The sequence below is a fragment of the Cervus elaphus genome, chromosome 29, assembly GCF_910594005.1.
Source record: "Cervus elaphus chromosome 29, mCerEla1.1, whole genome shotgun sequence".
Lineage (NCBI taxonomy): Eukaryota > Metazoa > Chordata > Mammalia > Artiodactyla > Cervidae > Cervus > Cervus elaphus.
The window spans coordinates 22,413,813-22,435,967 of NC_057843.1; the positions used below are offsets into that span (position 1 = coordinate 22,413,813).

The following is a 22,155-nucleotide window of genomic DNA, read 5'->3' on the forward strand; positions in this document are numbered from 1 at the left end:
TAATAAGGAAACACTTTTTCTACACGTGTAGATGATTTTCTCATTAGCCTATGCCTTGGGAGTCAACCTGAATGCTTCCTTCAAATATTCTATGATGCTCTGAACTCTGAGTGACATCTTTGTCATCTTCCCCATGCTGAAACTGTGACATAAGAGATTGTCAGAGTGTGTGCAAGCAAGAACATTGGATTTCCCCTTGCACACCCACCCAGAGCTCCATTAGGACAAACAATGCAAAAATGGAAAAATGGTCTTGTGCACTGAACTTATCTCTCCTTTCTTCATCATTCGATGATTTCCCAACCTCCTTGCAATGAGATCCCATGAGGATAAGTCCAGGCCAAGTAATGTGAGAAGAAGTGCTATTACCCCATCTAGTCCTGGTCCCTGGAAGCATCCCATGTGATCCACCAGACTTTTCTCTTTGCCTTCAAGGAGAATAGACTCAGGCACTACAGGCAAATTTGGAGTCTCAAGTTGATGATGGAAAAAAATCTCAAAACAACGGCATCAATGTTCTCAACTCACTCTCTGGAAGAGAGCAAGCTAGAAGATTCACCTGACCGAGAACCCTCATTGTGCTCTTCAAAGAAGGAAAGAAAAGTGTCCACTAGAATCAAATGCCTGACACTTTGCTGTTTACCTGTTAAAGAAGCTGAGCATTAGGTGAACTGAAAAATACCATTAACAACGTACTCTCTTAAAACCTTTTCCACAAACAAATAAATTTCATATGTTGAAAATAGAAAATACCCTCAAAACACATACAAAAATCTAAATTATGTTCTAATATTATTTATTTAAGAAAAGAGATTGTGTTTCTCTGTCTAAATATTTTTGTAAATTTGTGATTTTCATTTCAGACATTTTTAAGCTTGTGAGCAAACAGATGATCACTGTGGAGGCTTAAGCAAACAACAGTCTGATTGAGTGCAGAGTGTCACAAATATAATTTTCATTTTATTTGTTCACTTTTCTTGAGGATTCTTACATGAAGAAAAAGGCACTTTTCAATTTCCACTCTGACAACCTCCCAGGCACAGGGGCTGTATTCCTTTCCCTTCAGGTAGAGATGGATTCCTTGGAAATACTTCTGGACAGCAATTCCCAAATCGGGACAATCCAGAGTCACTTCTTCCCGCTGTTCCAAGCTCTGACCCAGGCTGGAGTGGTTTTTGAGGAGGGCGCTGTTCCAAGCAGCTCAGCTGCTCTCCCTGGTGAAGAGGTTGAAGATCTGCTGGAGCATCAGTTGGTGATAACAGGTGCCTCGAGTCATCTAGATTGGGGTGATATTCTCTCTTCTCCAAGGAAACTTGAAGTTGTGTCTGTGCTCTAGGCATGACTGAGACGGGATCGTTTTCATCTGTATCAGATGTATGAAGAATTTGTTGTCAAGAATACAAGCAGGGATGGAGCAGAGCATGACTCCTGCCACTAGCAAATAGATCTTGGCCACAGAGAGTTTCCGTGAGTCACTGGGAGGCCAGCAGGGGGCGCGCGGACACCACTAGTCAATGAGCGAAAGGTTTCTTCCCCCGGTCCTGGCACAGCGCGCTTCCCTGGGCTTTCACAGGAGCGCGGAGGATGTCTTCTTACAGGTTTTATAGTGAGTTTCCGAGTTCTGAGACTTCGTTTCAGTGGGTTTGGCAGCCTTTTCAGCAGGAAAGGCGTCGCTGTCAGAGACCAGGTTAGTACTCCTTGAGTAGTCCACTGAGAAATCTTCAATCCGAGCCCTCGCCAGAGACGTTTTGTGCGGTGGCAAGCCCGGAACCTTGCGTTTTCTGCTTTCCCCTGAGTGTTGTGCTTTCTTCTCCCACAAAAACTTGAGCGAGGCCACTTTTAGAAAGAAAATGCGTTTAGGGAGGCGTTTGAAGCGGAGAAACAGAGCGAGTTGGGGCCGGTTTTACAGATTCGGGCTCCTTTCTGGCGCGATGAAGGGACCGCTCACGGAAAGGGGAACTTGGAGGCGGCGACGGGACGAAGGGACAGTGTTGGGGACGCCCTGGGGGTGAGTCGGGGCGCGGTCCCCACCCGAGGACCGGGGACTTTCAGGGTGTCGTTCAAGGAATTGGCCCTGAAGTGGGGGAGTAAGTATTGAACAACTGAAAAGTAGGAATATTCAAAAACTCACAGCACTGTATTTTTATGTGTTGAAATTTCTATTTAATTATACTTGTCTCATTAAATATTTCATATTTTTTATTTTTGAAATATTTTATGAAAACATTTAAAATATTATATATATTAAAATATGTGAGTATTGAAATGTTTATTCATTTATGAAAGTATTTAATAGATAATATATTAAAATGAGTGTTAAAATGATATTAATATTTATTAATATTTTATTACACTCTTTTTAATCTATGGTTTATACTGAAACAAGAATTTAATATGATTTTACTTTACTGGCTTTAATGGAAGCCAACTCATTAATATATTCAAGCTCACTTCTTTATTTGTTTGACAATTTGTTGTGCGTCTGTGACAGTCTTCAATAATTATTATGTAACTGGAGTTTCTGAAACACCGCTGCCAGCACTCCACCTTGAGTGTCGTGTAGCAAAAGGAGCTAGTGCAGATGTCCCTGGTCCAATGATTAAGACTGTGCTTTCAATGCAGGAGGTGCGAATCTGCTGTCTGGCTGGGAACTAACATCCCACATGCGGTGCTGTGCAGTCAAAAAGAAAGGAAGATGGATGGAAGAGAGAGGGGGAGAGAGAGAGAGAGAGGAACCAAAGGAAGAAGAGGCAGTGTCCTGTACAAAGCGTTGAGGGCATTTACCAGGTCTGATCTTTTCATTTTCTTTGGGAAGAATTGTGTAACTGAAATGAAACTTGCCCAGATTTCAATGGCAATGTGAAGCCTTTCTTCATAAGACACATATGGTCTTGCAAATGAAAGGGCATTTCTTGTCTTTCTTGAAAATTTTGATGTTTTGTTTAGTGCATATATTTTGGCATTTTCATTTTTTAATATTGAGTTACAATGTTATTTATCCTGATGTCTTAGACTTGGTGCCTTTTAACATTTCATACTCAAGAGAAGTCCTTTCTTACTATTCCCCAATACTAACCCAAGAAATAGCTTCAGAAGTACTGTTGCCAGCTTCCCTGGTGGCAGGGAAAGTATATGAATGTCCCATTTCTTGTCCTCCTCCCCTCTGTCACATTTTATAACCAATTTCCTGGTCTCTTTAACCATTAAAAAAAAAAAATCTATGTCTTAAAATGATGTCACCAGAGATGGTCTAAGACTAACTGAGGATGGTGTTAGGGAATGTTTACCTCATTTGTACTCTTCACAGAGTACTCTTCAAGCTGTTATTTTGTAAGACAATTTTTCAAGATGCTGGCCCCAAGCAAAAGGATTCAAGTGCTGTAAGATTTGTTTTCATAATATTCCAGGACTGCTGTAAGTGTGGAATCTTGGGATCTGCTCCTTCAGAATCTCTTGGGCAGTCCCCTCTCCTACACTTTGGTTTTGGTGGGCCTCAAAACACAGCATTTTAGCCAATTTCCTTCTCTCCACATCTTTTTTTTTTTTTAAGTTAGGTATTTTCTTTTAGAAAAAAAATTTCATTTAACTAACTACAAATTTGGTTTCTTTTTCTCTTAGTATGATTTTGAAGTAAAACACAATCTGTATCTTAAAAAGTAGTATCAGAGGTGGTCTAAAACTTACTGAGGTTGAAGAAACGGACTGCTTATTTTCTCTCATTGATTAACAGAGCAATGGTGTTGTATTAGACAACTGCCTAGAATCTGGTTCTCTGCAAAGAACTTAAAGTACTGTGGGATTTCTCTCCATACTGTACCAGGCACTGATCAAAGGAAGGAAACGTGGGCTCCTGGGCCCCTTCAAAGTCCTGCAGGCAGTCCCTCTCCTGGAATTAACACTTAGGGATTCAACATGCAGATCCTTGACAGTGTTAAGAGCCCTGCAGGCAGAGTTTCTCTTGGCTGGACTGAGGGTGGAGTAAAGAGGTTCCTATTGGTTATATTGATATGAAAGACTGCTATCATTCACTATGTTTCACATTCTCAGCCTAATTTGCAAACTTTGTATTATTTGAAGTGAAGGATGTCCTCTGTGGCTGCTACTAAAGTGGTCTTGATGTTTTAGAAGACTGAAATGAACGTCTGGTGTCGGCTACACTCAGGAGCCCCAGATAGTGTGAGAGTAGGCCTTCCTGCCGCCCCCAGGCCCTCCTCTTCATCAGCTCTGGGATCCGGCCCTCAGCTGCTCTGAGCTCCTGCTGCCTCCTTCCTCCTCATCCTGCCTCGATGACCTCTTCCCTGCTCCCAGGAGGGCAGTCACCATTCGTGCCTGACTCTTCTGGAATGCACATCTCCAAGCACATTGTCACCTATGTGTGTGTGGTCAGCACACTTTGGTGACAGAATAAAGAAACTGTATGAATTAACCCATGTTCCGTATTATGTCACTGTTATCTGTAGACCATCAGAAAACAAGAACTATGGTCCTGAAAATCATTGTGGAAAAATTCAAACCTTATGTATTAGACCTTAAATGGAAATGCAGAGAGTTGTGGTTAGATTTATTTTGGTGCAATTTAAACTGTCACAATAGACTATGTAGTCACACCTTTGAGTTCTCTTTTAGACTAAAGAAGTGAGTTAGATAGAGCTTCAGGTTTTTATTTCAAGCTGAGTTGACTCATACAGATGAATAGCTCCTTTTGGATTAAGACTTTTCCATGAGTATATTTCATTTCCATTGTAAAAACACAAAAGAAGCATCAAAGCTGCGACATTCTCTGATGGCCAGGATGGAAGGAAAAAGTTTCTCCATGAAAACAAAATTGAGAAAAGTGCAGAAAATGACAATTTAAATTTAAAGATTTCTATTTAAATTTCTATTTAAAGATCTTATTTGCAGGAAGTTGCTGGGAACAGCTGGATAAAGGCTGGCACAGCCCAACATCTGCAGGATCACCAAGCTCACCAGATGCCAACCCCTTCCCTGATGACATGGAGGGTGATGTTCTCCAGCCCTGGAGAATGGTGATCATCACCATTGCCACCCTCTGAGAGACCAGGAATGGCCAAACTCAGCGCTTCAGTGTAACTGAGTCCCAGGGCTCCAGCTCTACAAGGAGCTCAGAGCTGCCTTCCCCCTGCCTCTGCGTCTGGGATGGGCACCGCAGATCTCCCTGTAACAGACCAACTGGCCCTGCCCGCCCAGCGGGCACCACCTGCGGGTCAAGCGCCTTGAGCTCAAGCACGAGATCCACCAAGGAGAACAGGGGAGTCCCAGTGGGCAGGAGCCCCAGGCCTGGGCAAGGCGCTGCTGGGGCCCCGGGAGCACATGGAACCACGGGAGCACTGAGGAAACTCCCTTTTCCGGCCAACAGCCCAGGGCAGCTTTGCAGTCACTTTGCTTGGAGCCTGTGATTTCTGCACCTGCCTCTGTGTCCTTCCTCCCCTTCCTGGGAGGAGATTTTAGCCAGGGCGCTTTACCCCAGTGCCCGTTTATGCAGTGATTCATGGCTGGAAATCAGAGCATGTTGGGGTGTGTTTTCAGATTCAGGGCTGTTTCTGGGGAAAGGACTGATGCGGGGAAAGGGGATAAGGCACCTACAGTCTGGACTGGCATCTTTAGATATTGGGGCCCTCTTGTGGGAAGACTTGAGGACAAGACTGAGACTTACAGGAAAGGGAAAATGATTTCATTTAATATAAATGGTTAATTTCTCCTTCAATGTTCAACTCGTTGAAAAGTATTTTAAAATGTATAAATAAGTCTGAAACTCACACCAAGTTTACATATTTTCCTTATGCCAAAACAAGATCAAATGCAAATGTTTTCAAAATGACTTCTTTGTTCATCTCAGTTCAGTTGAGCAAAAGCTGTAGTTGACAAACTTATGACCCAGTAACTACCTAAAATTATTAATCTCAATTTTCAAAATCTTTCTTCCTTTTCTTCTCTTTTAGCCTAGGATCTTATGTTAAGCTTTCAAATTTATACATGGTCTTGCATTGGAGAGTTTTATGAACTTTTAAAAATGTCATTTCATACAGATAAGTTGCTTTAAAATTAATAATCAAGATGTTTTTGTGTTCAACATAATGTAGGTTTCCACTTAATATACCATTTGCTACTTAATAGGCACCTTATATGCTAAATGCATGGATTGTATGCTGACTTGATGCCCAGTAAATAGCTGGGCATGCTTGCTACAGCTGTGAGATTATCTCATTTGCTAGTAAAATTTAAAAATCTGTAGATATTGTTTGTACAATCCTAGAGAAGACTAACCTATTCTAATTTGCAGAAGTAGAAGTTTTGCATTAAAAATTAGAGTTGAGCAAGGCACAGATATGGCATAATCCTCTCTAAGGTAGATATGAAATAATGGTCAGAGCTCTGTATACACCTGTCACAGTAACAAGTCTCACTTTTAATATGTTTAATTCTAATCTGTTAATGTTTACTGTGTCCCTGATGCTTTATATAATTTACTCATAAATGATAATTTTAAAAGTTGTTGTATTAACATCATATAGATTAAATAACATGAGGATATATTGAATGGAGTACAGTATTCTCATTATCCCTATTTTGATTTTAATTGGAGAATAATTGCTTTACAATGTAGTGTTGGTTCCTGCTGTACAGCCATGTAAACCAGCTCTGAGTACACATATATCCACTCCTTCCTTTTTAACGCTGAGAAAACTGTAGGACAGGACAGAAAGATCAACTGGACTAAATGATGCAGAGAAGTGAGGGAAAAGTAAAGAGATGACGAGATAAAAAATACACTGGTCACCTGAGAAGACAAAGTAACCCACAAAAAATGAAAAGAAAAAATTGGATTTTTTCCAATTTTTTCCAAAAAAGCAGGATTGTTGTTTTCAAACAGTTTAACTGGTAAAACTATTTTAAGATTCACACTTCATTCATTAATAATGTTTCTCATGTCTTTAGTATGAGAAGGGTAACAGTTGGTTTCTGGATTCTTTGTTGGGTTTTGGTCTTTCAGTAGCAATGCAGAGGCTCCAGGAGGTGACACTGCCAGCAAGTATAGACAAGGGGCTTTATTGAAAAGAGAACTAGGATCCAGCCCGGGACACTATAGGACTGGAGGGCAGAAATCCATTTCACAGCACCTGCTCTTTCCTTCCTGCCTGTGCATGTGTTTGATTTTCTGCATTGATATGAGATCTGTATTCTTTCCCTATTATTCATCTTTGTACTACATCAAAGCATTTTCTACTAATTCATCTTTCTCAAAGAGTGTTTGATGAACTCATAGGAGTGCTTCCTAGAGATATGAAACCCAGAAATTGGAATTCTCTTCAGCATACAACCAAGGAAAGTTCTCACACTGAAAGCAATTTGGAACTAGCACCCAAAGTGAAAAGAAAATACCTTTGCCGGGGGCCCAGCACCTTTCCAGTGTCGCCTTCCAGTCACTGTCTCAGGCCAGCTCTCCTGTCTCCTCCCTGTGGGCAGCCACTCTGTCATCATCACAGTCCTGATGATTTCTGCCAGGAGCGCTTGATGCTTCTTGTGTGTGAACTCATTGAATCCAAACAGTAATCCTGTGAAAACTACGCTTTGTGTCCGGGTACTAAAGATGAGGAGACTGACCTGTTGCGTTTGTGAGACTTTTCAGGGTCACACTGTTGGTAAATAGCAGGGCTGGGATTCAGAGGTTTTGGAATTTCTAGAACTCTCCTTTCCCTTGGGCTCTCTTCCTGTGGCTTCCAGTCTGACTACACCATGCAGCTAGAAGAAATCAGCAGAGAACGGAGCTCCTGTGATGGAGGCAGTGAAGGCGCTGTGTGAGGGGGTGAACTGCTCAGTCCTGAGGAGCAGGGCTGAGGAGAAGGTGGGAGACAGAGTAACAGGAGTCAGGAGCGGCCATCAACACCGCATGTCATCAGCTTTCCAGCAGGAGGGGACTGCTTCCCTCAGACATTTATATCAACCATTCTGTAATGAGTGGGTATAGATTAGTTATGCCTATGACATCAAGATTAACCATTTTGTACAATTTCATAAACTCCTTTCTACCTGTTATTTTCTTGGCACCCTCGACAGCTTAGAGGATCTTAGTTCTCAACCAAGGCAACCTGGAGGGAAAACTCAGAGTGCTAAAAACTGCACCACCAGAATGCTTGAAGAATTCCACCTTTTGACAGACATTTGTTAGAATGTCATAGAACTGTTCCACACTATAAAGTGAACAAATACTGTTTTGTGATAGCTATCTATAGACAAAATAAGGACTTAGTTTTTTCAAATAAAAAAACTCAAGAAGTTGACCTTGATAAGTATTTAATAAATAAAACAAATTACAATTTGAATCATAGAAAGGGGAATATATTTTCTAAATTTTAATACAATGTAAGCACACACATCTTTTATATGAAAATATGAACTATTGAGATACAATAACATTAAATACATAAAATATAAATAAATAATATCAAAGCAGTTGTTGCTTATAGACTGATACTCCTGCAGCTGGGTACTTTTATATCTCCTTGCTTATTACCACTGACAAGTATTGGCTGAGTTAATTCAATAAATTTGGTGGCTGAAGCAGAATTCAGAGTCTTCTGAAATGACCCCAGGTGGGTATACGAAGGTGATGTGGCATCTTAGTCAGTGAGAGTCATGTCAAGGTCAGATCAGTCTTCATCCTACATTCTTAACCTTTCTTGCAAGCTGGTTGATGAAGAGAGAGAAGGCTCTCCTTATATCCAGTCTGACGATTTCCCAGGCACAGTCGCTGTATTCCTTCTCATTCAGGTAGACATGGATTCCCTGGAAGTACGTTGTCACGGCCTGTGTGGGGCCCGTCCTTCCCAGGGCAGAGTCTTCCTCTCCCGTCACCTGCTGCCAACAGTCATCCAGGTCAGCCAGCCGCTGAACGAGTCCAGTGCAGAGCTGCTTCAGGAGGGTGGTGTCCCAGGCAGCAGAGGAGCGCGTTGTGTTGAAGACGTTGAAGCTCTGCTGGAGCATCTCATGGAGCACAGAGACGGCCTGGGGCTCCTGCATCTGGCCGCCTTCCACCATCTCCTGGGGAAAAGCGAAGTCTTTTCTGTCCTGCAGACAGAGGTGAGGGGAGAGCCTCCTCATTTGGTCCAGGAGAGTGAGGTTCTTCTCAGTGGCAGCCAGCACGTGGTTCAGAGACAGGTCACAGCCCAGGGATCCTCCAGGGCCGTAGCTGACCAGCACCAGGACCAATAGTAGAGAAAGCTCGAAGGCCATGGGGAAGATGAGGCTGCTGCTGGGCTGGCGGAGACGGCGTCTGCTGAACCTTGAGGTAGGTTCTCTGATGCCATGCTTTCTAAACAAGGCCATTAAATAGGGAACACGGTAGTTTTCATTTTCTAATCATTTCTATACACTTTTACTTCCTTTTTTGGTTTTCTGTTATGTATTCTAAATACAGTCGAAGTATTTTTCTTCCTTCTAGACTGTTAATGTTTCCTTTTCCTAGTGACTTCAGAAGTGCCCATCCAAATGAATATTTTTCAATCAAATGGGAAAGGTCTTTGTCTTAAGTCTGTATTGATGGACATGTGTAATTACACACATTATTGCCCTTTATCTCTCATTCATAAGTGTTACTGTCCTCTCATCCATGAACACATTGTTGGCTTGCTCTTAGGCTCCTTTTTTCCCTCTTAGTTTCCATAGGAAGCCAGGCTCTGTCAGCCCTATCTTTTCCCTATTTGTAAGAGATTTACCAGATCACTCTGGCAGTTAAGCTCTTGGAAACAAAGGATGAGTTTTCCTTAGTGTTTGACTTAGAGAAGAAGCTGATTATTATCAGTCCTTGAACTCCTCCCACATTTCTCTTCCTTCTGGAACACATTCCTGCAGATCCCTGCCCTTGAGGGAACCACGAGGGCAGGTCTATTACAGACATCACCCTTTCCACCATTTTCTTATTGGACACCTGTGGTCCTCCACAGACTGGGCCAATACACCCACCAGAATCCTAGTTCTTCTCAGGGATCATGGGTGAGGAGATTCTAATTCCAAGATAACTATTTCCCCAGCAGCACCTCACTCACAAGGGAGAGATCACTTGGAGCCACAGCCTGTCCTCTGGAGTGAGTGAGTCCATCCTCACCTGCTGGACTCCCTCCATGAGGGCAGGCTCACCACATCCTGTGGCCTCAAAATCTCCTTTCTGTGGAGGGCTTGTTTCTTTGTTGGGAAAATAAATTCTCTTCCTAAACTCCATCATCTCCCCTGGAGTGTTTCTGTGAAGGACCCTAGGTCTTGGTGGTGACCTCCTCTTCTCCTGACCCATTTCCCCAGGAGTCCAAAGTGTCAGCAGTGCTCAGATGCTGAGAGCAAAAGTGTGTTTGTGTAAGTTGGTGAAGACAATTTCCAACAGCAATCATTTTGCTTTTAGTAGATAAGTAGTATTTACTTTGCCAAGTATAGTTTTTATTTTTCAACTCTTTACTTAAACACTTCAACACTTGTTCTGCTCAGAGTTTCTGAGCTGGATGAAGGAGATTCAGTGATGGTGTTGTCTCTTGATGGAAGCTCATGTCACAGAATCTAGAGAGTTGCAGTCGTTTACTCAGGCAGTTGTTTCCAACCGGCATCTCTGTTCCTCTTTTTCTGTTTCCTCTGAGAATGTAGGGCAGTGAGACCCAGTCTATGAGATCAGGAGAAATAGCCTTCTTTCCTTGAGTGTGGTTTTTCATTTAAACATTTTATATACACTTAGTGACTTATTGGACAAGATTTGTTTCACTGCTCCTTCTCTGGCTGTAATTCATGATCAGGTGAGAATAAGAAAGGGAAGTAAAGAAAGCCCGAGGGGCTGCATCACTTTCAAGAGGTTAGATTTTTTTGTTTCTCTTTGCAATTATGCTAGAAAGTAAAATTCCACAGTTGTTCTGTGGACAACTAGAAAACAAGGGTAAGTCTCAATGTCATGAATATGAAAGACCTGACACAGTGATGTGTCTCGGTTAGCCAACTTCAGGGCAGCATAGCTGGGGCCTAGGCTGTGGCAGCAGGGAAGGATCAGGTCAATATGAACAACAGAAAGGCTGAGACATGCTGCTTCTGATAAAAGCTCAAGGAAGGCCAAGTCCTGAGTCTGTGGACTGCCATCAGCTTTGTAAGACCAGCCACCTGATTTTCCTTTCCTTTAATCCATATGTGGACAGTATAAGGGAAGAAGGAAGAAGTCACTCGCACCAGTTCATCGGAGATGGGCAGTCAGAACCCCACTTGCTCGAACACTAACCCTCTCTCACAGGGTCAAGGAGATCAGCCTTGCTGTGCATCTGTGACAAATCCACCTGGGCAATGAGAAGTTGCATGTGACAAGAATCTCCTTTCTGTGGAGGGCTTGTTTATTTATTGGGAAGATAGTCTTCCTGAAACCCCACCGGCTCCCCTGGAGTGGTTGTGTGAAGGACCCTAATTCTCGGTGGTGACCTCTTCTTCTCCTGACCCATTTCGCCAGGTGTCCACATTGTCAGCACTGCTCAGAAGCTAAGAGCCAAAGTGTGTTTGCGCAAGCTGGTGGAGGAGTTTCCAACTGCAATTATTTTACCTTTTCACAGATAAATAATATTTACTTTGCCAAATATAGGTTTTATTATTCAACCCTTTTACTTAAACTCTTCAACACTTGCTCTGCTCAGAGTTTTTGAGCTGAACGAAGGAGATTCAGTGATGGTGTTGTCCCTCATTGGAAGCTTATGTCACAGAATCTAATGAGTTTCAGTCATTTATTCGGGCAGTTGATTCTACTGGGCATCTATGTTCCTCTATTTCTGTCTCCTCTGAGATTGCAAGGCAGTGAGACCCAGGTTACTAGATCAGGAGAAACAGCCTTCTTTCCTTTACTTGAGCATAATTTTTCATTTAAACTGTTTACATACACTAGTGACTTATTGGACAATGTTGGTATTCCTCTTCTGCTCTGGTTCTATTTCATGATGAGACAAGAACAATAAAGGGAAGTAAAGAAAGCCAGAGGGACCGCATCTCTATCACTTTCAAGGCGTTAGATTTTTTTTTTGTTTGTTTCTGTTTGCAACTTTCCTAGAAAATAAAATTGCATAGTTGCTTTGTGGGCAACAAGAAAACAAGGGTAAGTCTCAATGTGGTGAAGAAGGGAAGTGGTTTTCCCCTGCCGTAATGAGGTATTCTGAGTTAGCAAACTGCAGTGAGGCACGCCTGGGGAGTAGGCTGTGGCAGAGGGGGAGGATGAGGCCAATATGAACAACAGAAAGCCTGGGACAGGGCTGCTTCTTACAGAAGCTCAATGAAGGCCAAGTCCTGAGTCAGTTGACTGCCTTCAGCTTTGGAAGACCAGCTAGCTGATTTTCCTTTCCTTTAATCCACATGTGATCAGCATAAGGGGAGATGGAAGAGAGACGGGCAATCAGAACCCCAGTTTCTAGAACACAAACCCTTTCTGGCAGGGTTGAGGAGACCAGCCTTGCCTAGCATCTGTGTAGTTGATAAATGCACTTGGGCAAAGAAGAAAATGCTTTGAAAAAACTAGAATGAAAGGGAATGAAATGATTCCAAAAGATCCTGATCTTAATCTGGTTAACAGTAAAATTATGATATTAAAAGTAAGAGCTGCATTTTATTTGATTGCTAACCCTAATGATCTCTTTAATATTCCAGTTTGTGATATGATCACATTGATGGGTTGGGTTTCTGCAGGTTTTTGAAGAATTTTAAAAATATTTATGTGCTTCTTTGGCTGGGCCAGGTCTTAGTTGAAGCATGCTGGATATTGCATCTTCCTTCCTTCATGCAGGATCTTTACTTGGCCATGGGAAGTCCTGCCTGCCTCATGCAGGATCTAGTTCCCTGAACAGAGATCCAACTCAGGCTCCCTGCTTTGGGAGCATGGAATCCTGGCCACTGGACCATCAGGGAAGTCTTAAGGGATAGGGTGTCAATATATGAATTTGGGGAACACACATACATTCAGTCTGTAACATGGTAATAAGAAGATACCAAGGTATTGTGTTTATGGTAAGGATTCATTAGGATATGTTTCCTTCTCTGTATTTATTTGCGGAGAGATAACACATTCCCTGATGCTACCCTCACTTGTTATGGCACATCCACCCTGAATTGTTTACTAATTAACTGTTATTCATGTTGTACTGTGAACCTAATACCAAGGATCTACCAGGCTTCCCTGGTGGCTCAGATGGTAAAGAATCCGCCTGCAATGCAGGAGACCAAGGTTCAATCCCTGAGTTCGGAAGATCCACTGGAGAAGGAAATGGTAACCCACTTCAGGATTCTTGCTTGGAGAATTCCTTGGGCAGAGGAGCCTGACAGGCTACAGTTTATGGGGTCGCAAAGAGTCGGACTCAACTGAGCAACTAACACTTTTGCCAGACAAATCCCACAGACTATCAGTGTTCATCAAAAATGACAGTGACAACAACGACAAACTCCTTAGCCTCTGTAAGGGACTCACTTAATCCTTCCAACATAGTTGAAACTGAGTTAATATTCTCCTTTCCAAGAGCGCCCTGCTAAGACTTTATTTGAATAAAATAAGAATGAATTTGCAAATCCAGATTTCAAAACCTAATATGTCAGCTTCCAAACTCCCTATCCACAGCATAAACACCTGAGCACACTGCATGTACTGAACTCTCACTTATTTCCCTACTTTACTTCTAACACAAGATGTTCCTTTTTGTTTCATACCTCGATGTTACAAATCTCTTATTTCCATTAATTAACGTCTCCCTCCAGATTCTAGATAAGCTGAGCGATTTACAAAGTATCCTGATTATTTTTTAGAAGAAACAAAATGAAATTATCAAGTGATAGGTATTACTGAGAGTCTAACTGTGCCTGACAAAATTAATAATTCTAATAATTATAAAATAATCATAGTTAACTGTCCAAAATGACTCATAGATCGTTAAGTGATTCTCACCATAAAATTGAGATACATGCTGGACAAGGTCCTTGAGAGTTATGACCCCTGCGCCAGATTTGGATTACAAACATTCAGTGAATCCACTGTAGAAAACCCCAAGCTGACGGTACTTGTGGATATAGGTAAAGCATACTTAAAGCTACCAAATTACATGAATGTGGGAAGCGACTGGACGAATACAAGACGACGCATGCTAACGGGTGAATTGTGAGGGATGGAGCAGAGCATCCCCATGGCCATCAGCAGGGAAACAGGAGTCCAGAAAGTCAGCACTTCCCCTGGGCCTCAGGGAAACAGCTCAGGTCCTGCACTGAGCTAAGCCGCCCTCCAAGCTCGTTTTGCTGCGCCCCAACGGCCGGGAGGGGGCGCCCGATCTCTCAGGAACTGACAGACCGGCGCCGCAAACCCAGCTGGACCCGCCTCCAGGTACAGAGCAGCCAACTCGGGCGGCGGATCCACGGGGAGAACTCGGGGGTCGCCCTCGGAGGGAGCCGCAGGAGCCCAGGGAGCGCCTGGGGCCACGCGAGCAGAGAGGAAACTTCTTTTTCGGGCCCGACTGCCCAGGGCAGCTTTGCCGCTGCTTCTGTCAGAGCCTTTGATGTCTGCACCTGCCCTTGTATCCACCCTCCCCTTCCTGGGAGGAGATTTTACCCAGAGCGATTTACAGCGGTGCCCCTTTATTCTGCGAATGGTGGCTGGAAATCCAATGGCAACCCACTCCAGTACTCTTGCCTGGAAAATGCCATGGACAGAGGAGCCTGGTAGGCTGCAGTCCACGGGATCGCGAAGAGTCGGACACGACTGAAGCGACTTAGCAGTAGCAGCAGCAGATGGCTGAAAATCAGAGCATGTTGTGGTATGTTTTCAGATTCAGGACTGTTCCTGGGGAAAAGGACTAATTCAGGGACAATGGGAAAGGCATCTACAATCCGGACAGAAATCTACTAGATATTGGGATCCTCCAGTGGGAAGGAAGATTGGGGACAAGACTGAGACTTAATGGAGGCCCCGGGATTGAGAAAATTATTTCATTCAACAGTAATGTAAAAGGTAAATTTCTCTTGTAATATTAATTGTTTGAAAAATATTTTAAAATATATAAGTGTTAAACTCACATCAAGTTGAAATATTTTCCTTATGCCCCAACAGTACTTTTATGTTCCTGGCTTTAATGGAAGCAAAATCATCAGTAATGTTTTCAAAATTGCTACTATGTATATATCTCTCCTCACTGATGGAATGCCATATTTGATAAATTATGACCCAGTAACTATCTTAAGTAACCAATCTCAACTTAACCAATCTCAAAATCCTTTTTCCTCTCATGTCTTTTAACCAAGGATCATCTATTAAACATTCATTATTTTATGTAGTCAGTTTTTCATTGGAGAGGTTCAATAACTTTTTCAAAATGTCAAATCATATGGATAAGTTGCTTAAAAAGCTGCAATAAAAATGCTTTTGATTTCAGCATCATGTGTGCTCAGTAGGTATCAACTGTGAAATAGACAGTTGGGTATATGATTCCAGCATGCATCTTCGGAAGGCATCACCATCAAGACTGATTTTTAAAGCCCTGAAAACCAGAGCAGCTCATGACCTAGCTCATGAGTTTGAAAAGAAAACATTTCTGGGCCCTGAACACAGGAAAACCACAAGTGTCTTTGTCACAAATGAAACTCAGACTGGATACCAGCCAGATGGCAGGAGGGCAGTGTGAGTGTGGAGCCTGGGATCTGGTTGAAGACCTTGAAATCTGTGTGTCCTCTAGCTGGAGATCACGGAGTTTGAACAAAAATGAATAATGAACTTGTTTCCATGGGTAAAGTGACAATGCAAGAGCAATGGGTACATTGTGTATGGGTCAGAAATTCACAGAAGAAATCTGCATTTCCAGTGGATATGATGGGGAAAGGTTGTCACCTATTCTAGCGTATTGGTCTTAAAACTAAAGTCTCAACTCCACAGCTTTTCTTCTCAGATCTACTCTGTGATTCTGGGGCTCCAGTCCCTTCCAGTACATTTCTCCTTTGCCAGCAGACTGTTTTTCTTTCAGAGTTCTCCCGAACCAATTCCAAGAGGTGGACTAGAAGGCTGGAGTATAACTGATGACAACCACCATCAATTAGGAACAGGAAAACTAACGGTTGCTGCTAGATGCTCTGTGTCACCAGTCAGATTGGCAAAAACTAAAAAGGATGATAAGATCCTGTTTTGGTCAATGTGTGAGCACATATAAGGACTTAAATGGTCTTGAGTATAGATTAATGTAGCCATTGTTATCGTGGACAGTTGGCAATATGCATGTGTGTGGTTTACGTACTTTGACCAATAAAATTAACTTCATGGCCCCTTGTTCAGAGAAAGACACTCACTTGCATTATAAGACACCTGCATCTACTTGTAGCAATCTCTCCTCTAAAAGCACTAATTTCTGAGAAGAACTGACTCTCGGGGGTGACACTGCCAGCACTTAGGGACTGAAGTTTTTATGGAAAACAGCTCGGATCAAACCCAGGACAGGCCAGGCTTGGAGAGCAGAACCTCACACTTCATGGCCCTTGCTCCTTTCGTCCTTACTCTGCTTTGCTACTGAAAGTCTGAAACCCAACAGAGACTTGAGAAGGTAAATTTAGAAGTTTCTTAAAGGAGTAGTAGAGTAGTACTCATACTAAAGAAGCAAGAAACATTATTAATGAGTAATGTGTGTGATATTCTGCATTCATATGAGATCTCTGTGGTTTCCCTATTATTCATTGTTATAGTAGATCAAGGCATGTTCTACCAATCCTTCTTTCTCAAAGAATTTCTATGACTTCCTAAGAATACTTCTAGAAGTCTGAAGCACAGAAATTGGAACCGTCTTCAGCATTGAGCACAGGAGAGTTCACACACTGAATATACTGTGAAACTAGCACCCAAGTTAAATATTTTTAGCGAAGACCTAGCATCTTTCTAGTGTTGCCTTTCAGTCACTGCCTCAGGCCAGCTGTCCTGTCTCCTCCCTGGGGGCAGCTACTCTGGACTCTAACTGTCCTGATTATTTCTGCCAGGCATATCTTATGCCTCTTGTAATATGGACTCATTGATCCAAACAGTAGTCCTATGAAAAGCTACTGTAATTTTCCCCATATTAGAGAAGAAGTTCAAGACAGCATGCATGCCTGCGCGCATGCTAAGTTGGTTCAGTCGTGTCTGACTTGTGATCCATGGACTGTAGCTCACGAGGCTCCTCTGTTCATGGGATTTTCAAGAAAGAATACTGGAGTGGGTTGCCATGTCCTTCTCCTTAGTGTTTGTGACATTTTTCAGGGTCACCCTGCTGTTAAATAGCAGAGATGCAATTCAAAGGTTTTGAAACTTCGAGAGCTCTCCTTTCACTTGTGCTGTCTTCCAGTGATTTCCACTGAGAGAACCTTTGAAGCTAGAAACCATCACAGAATATAGCTCGTGTGTTGGAGGCAGTGAAGATATTGTGTAAGGGAGTGGATGGTTCAGTAAAGCAGGTGGGAGGAAGAGTAACAGGTGTCAGGATCAGCCACTCAGCATCTCATGTTGGCAACAACCCTGGAGGAGGTGAGTCCTCCCCCACATACTGACATGAACTGTTCTTTGCTGACTGGGTATAAACTAGCTATACTCGTGACTTCAGGACTAATCATTTACCACAGTTTCAGAGACTCCTTTCTACCTGTTTTTTTTTTTTTTGAGGGGGGGGGTGAGTGGAGGGGTGGCTGCACTCCACAGCTTGCAGAATCTTAGTTCCCTGGACAGATATTCATGATACCTGAGCTTCTTACACTGGAAGCATGGAGTCCTAACCACTGGACTGCCAGGGAACTCCAGTAATTCCACCTTTTGACAATCATTTCCTGAAAAGTGTTACAACTATTCTGTAGTATAAATAGACAAATGCTATTCTATGATATGTTCATGTAGACAAAATAAGTATTTATGTCTTCATAATGAAAAAGGCAATGCTTTCCAAGGCAAAGCATTCAATATCACGGTAATCCAAGCACTGAAGAAGCTGAAGTTGAATGGTTCCATGAAGACCTACAAGTTCATCTAGAACTAACACCCAAAAAAGATATCCTTTTCATTATAGAGGACTGGAATGCAAAAGTAGGAAGTCAAGAAACACCTGGAGTAACAGGCAAATTTGGCCTTGGAGTACAGAATGAAACAGGGCAAAGGCTGATAGAGTTCTGCCAAGAGATCGCACTGGTCATAGCAAACACCCTCTTCCAACAACACAAGAGAAGACTCTACACATGGACATACCAGATGGTCTACACCGAAATCAGATTGATTATATTATTTGCAACCAAAGAGGGAGAAGCTTTTATACAGTCAGCAAAAACCAGACTGGGAGCTGACTGTGGCTCAGATCATGAACTGCTTATTGCCAAATACAGACTTAAATTGAACAAAGTGGGGAAAACCACTAGACCATTCAGGTATGACCTAAATCAAATCCCTTATGACCATACAGTGGAAGTAGGAAATAGATTTAAGGGACTAGATCTGATAGACAGAGAGCCTGATGACCTATGGCCAGAGGTTCGTGACATTGTACAGGAGACAGGAATCAAGAACATCCCCAAGCAAAAGAAATGCAAAAAAGCAAAATGGCTGTCTGAGGAGGCCTTACAAATAGCTGTGAAAAGAAGAGAAGTGAAAAGCAAAGGAGAAAATGAAAGATATACTCATTTGAATGCAGAGTTCCAAAGAATAGCAAGGAGAGATAAGCCTTCCTCAATGATCAGTGCGAAGAAATAGAGGAAAACGATAGAACAGGAAAGACTAGAGATCTCTTCAAAAAAAATTAGAAATACCAAGGGAACATTTTATGCAACGATGGGCTCAATAAGGGACTGAAATGGTATGGACCTAACAGAAGCAGAAGATATTAAGAAGGGGTGGCAAGAATACACAGAAGAACTGTACAGAAAAGATCTTCATGACCCAGAGAATCATGGTGGTGTGATCACTCACACTCAGCTAGAGCCAGACATCCTGGAATGTGAAGTCAAGTGGGCCCTAGGAAGCATCACTACAAAGCTAGTGGAGGTGATGGAATTCCAGTTGAGCTATTTCAAATCTTGAAAGATGATGCTGTGAAAGTGCTGCACTCAATATGTCAGCAAATTTGGAAAACTTAGCAGTGGCCACAGGACTGGAAAAGTTCAGTTTTCATTCCAATCCCAAAGAAAGGCAATGCCAAAGAATGCTCCAACTACTGCACAATTGCATTCATCTCACTTGCTGGTGAATAATGCTCAAAAATCTCCAAGCCAGGCTTCAGCAATATGTGAACCATGAACTTCCAGATGTTCAAACTGGTTTTAGAAAAGGCAGAGGAACCAGAGATCAAATTTCCAACATCCGCTGGATCGTCAAAAAAGCAACAGAGTTCCAGAAAAACACCTTTTCTGCTTTATTGACTATTCCAAAGTCTTTGACTATGTGCATCACAATAAACTGTGGAAAATTCTTCAAGAGATGGGCATACAAGACCACCTGACCTGCCTCTTGAGAAACCTGTATGCAAGTCAGGAAGCAACAGTTACAACTGGACATGAAAGAACAGACTTGTTCCAAATAGGGAAAGCAGTACATCGAGGCTGTATATTGTCATGCTGCTTATTTAACTTATATGCAGAGTGCATCATGAGAAATGCTGGGCTGGAGGAAGCACAAGCTGGAATCAAGATTGCTGGGAGAAATACCAATAACCTCAGATATGCAGATGACACCACAATCACATGCATACTGACCTCCTCTACGTCTGTGGGGCAGTTTCTCAGAGCTGAGGAGAGGCTGACCTCCAGCCTGTAGTCCTCAGCAAGTCCTCCCAATAAAATGAACTCTTGGGAGTCATGTTTTGGGTTTTGGGGATTTTTTCTGTTGTTGTTGACGAGGACCCCTTCCAGGAGACCTCCTCAGGTAACCTGCTGTTCTCACCTGCATTTCTAACCTCCACTCCAGACGGGTCATCCTGTTGTCTCCTGATGGAGTCTAGTGAGGAACCTCTACTCTATCTTCCAAATTCTGGTCAAGATGTGGGTGTTGAGGAGGCCTGTGTGAGACCAAGATGGAGGAACATGTGTGCTTCCTAGACAGAAGCAGTGAAAATGTTCTTCTTAGCAGGGAGAGACTGGCTTGAATTGTGAAATAAGCATCAAAGCCGTGCAGAGTTGTCTTTTTAAAATATTTCTAGCTCAACCTATTAAACATCATTAAGTAATACTGTAGAACTGAGATGAAAAGTTTCTTTAGAAAATAATTTTTTCAGTGAAATGATATTTTTCATTATATATAGGAATATATATAATTATATAATATATAATTATATATATTATATAATATATTATACATAAATATATAAAATATATAAATACATACATATATTTTATATATAAATATATTATAATATATAATTATATATATGTATTATATATAATTATATATAATGTATATTATAATAATATATAATGTAAATATATAATTATATAATATATAATATAATCATTCACTAATATAGGAATGTTTTTTACTTGTTTAGCACCCTAGTCCTCAAGAAGGTTTCCAAACCTCTCAATGTACTTTACATGTTCCCTGAGGGGCTTCCATGGGGGCTCAGTGGTAGGTGGTCCACCTGCCAATGGGACCACATCGTCCTAGAGGAAGCCACGGGCTGCAGAACAGCTGAGCCTGGGCGCCGCAACTACTGAGCCTGTGCTCTAGACCCCGGGACCACCACTGCCAAAGCCAAGTGCACGAGAGCCTGTGCTCCCCAACGAGAGAAGCTACCAGAGTGAGGAGCCTGTGCACCCCAACTGGAGAGGACCCACCTTTGCCACAACTAGAGAAAAGGCCGTGCGGCAATGAAGAGCCAGCACAGTGAAAAAGGAATAAATAAATAAAATTATTTTAAAAGTCCCTCTGACTTTACTTATAGCTCCTGAGTGCTATATGTCCCAACCAGAAAGAAGAGAAAGATGATTGATCCATCAATGTCCTGAAGATTGCCTACATTAAATACATGAATTTCCACAAAGATCTTTGTTAGTTTGAGAAATTGTATTCTTCCGGTGTGCACGTTACTGACATATGTCCTGAGAGGAAAGCTCTGACCCACTGTTGCTACATGTATTAAAAGTCCTGCCTGTGTCCCTTCTATTCAATCTTATTTGATTTTGTCTCTCAAAGATGCAAAGACACCATGATGGAATTTAAGAACTTCCTTGGATTGCACTGTCCCCAGGCACCTCTTGCCCTGCTCTGTGATAACTTGCTGGGTCCTAAGAAAGAAACAGTCTGCATGAGGGAGTGACCCTCGCGCCTTCCAGGACTCTGCAGGCTGCTGTGGTGTGAACGTCACCCGTGCTGGGGACACAGCTAGAGGCCAGGCAGCGTGCTCTGTCTCCGTGCCCTCAGCGTCCACGTCAGTCTTCTCATTCTCTGGAAAGGAGTGTTGTGGAGAAGCACTTGCCTCAGTGTGTTTCATCTGTGTTGTTCCGTGTCCTGAGGACCCGCTGCTGCTCCAGTGAACAATTAAACATCTTTGTTCTCCTTCCAAGTTCTCAAGCTGCTGCTGACTTTCAACTCCAAGTTTCCGGTGCTTTGGGCTTTTTGAGCAACTGAGATTCCTGAACGAGGTGAGCTCCTCCTAGTGCAATCAGCAGGGGCGAGAGCCCAGGTAGACGCCCAGAGGAGCCCTGGAGTCTCCACCATTGTTCACTGGGGGGCGGGGTTCCCTCTATGTACTGTGTTTCTCTGGGAGCCTGGACAGTCTGGACCTGCAGTGCTTGGCAGGCAGAGCAGGTGAAGTCATAGGAGAGTCTCTGACAGATCTAGAACTTTCTCTCAGGTTCTGCTTTTAGTTGGTGGTTTGCAGGCTTAAGGGGAAATTGACAACCAGAAACCGTAATGGAGAAGGACACAGCTGTCTGAATGGAGAGGACGCCTTCATGCAGAGTGAATGAGGAGAGAAATAGGGATTTGTACACTGGGAGGAAGTGAATGATTGTGATATTTGAGTGTGAGGATAAGATATTCACCTGACCTCTCGCCAACTGAATACCACGTCTTCAAGCATCTCTCCAATTGTTTCCCGGGGGGAAATATTCCACAACCAACAAGAGGCAGAAAATCCTTCCCAAGAATTCATGAAATCCTTAAACATGGATTTTTTTTTT

At 42.6% G+C, this 22,155-nt stretch overlaps 1 pseudogene; it reads right to left on the minus strand.

Annotated features, from left to right (window-relative positions):
* Positions 1–8,681: 8,681 nt before the first annotated feature.
* LOC122685936 lies at positions 8,682–9,252 on the minus strand (annotated as a pseudogene).
* Positions 9,253–22,155: the final 12,903 nt, after the last annotated feature.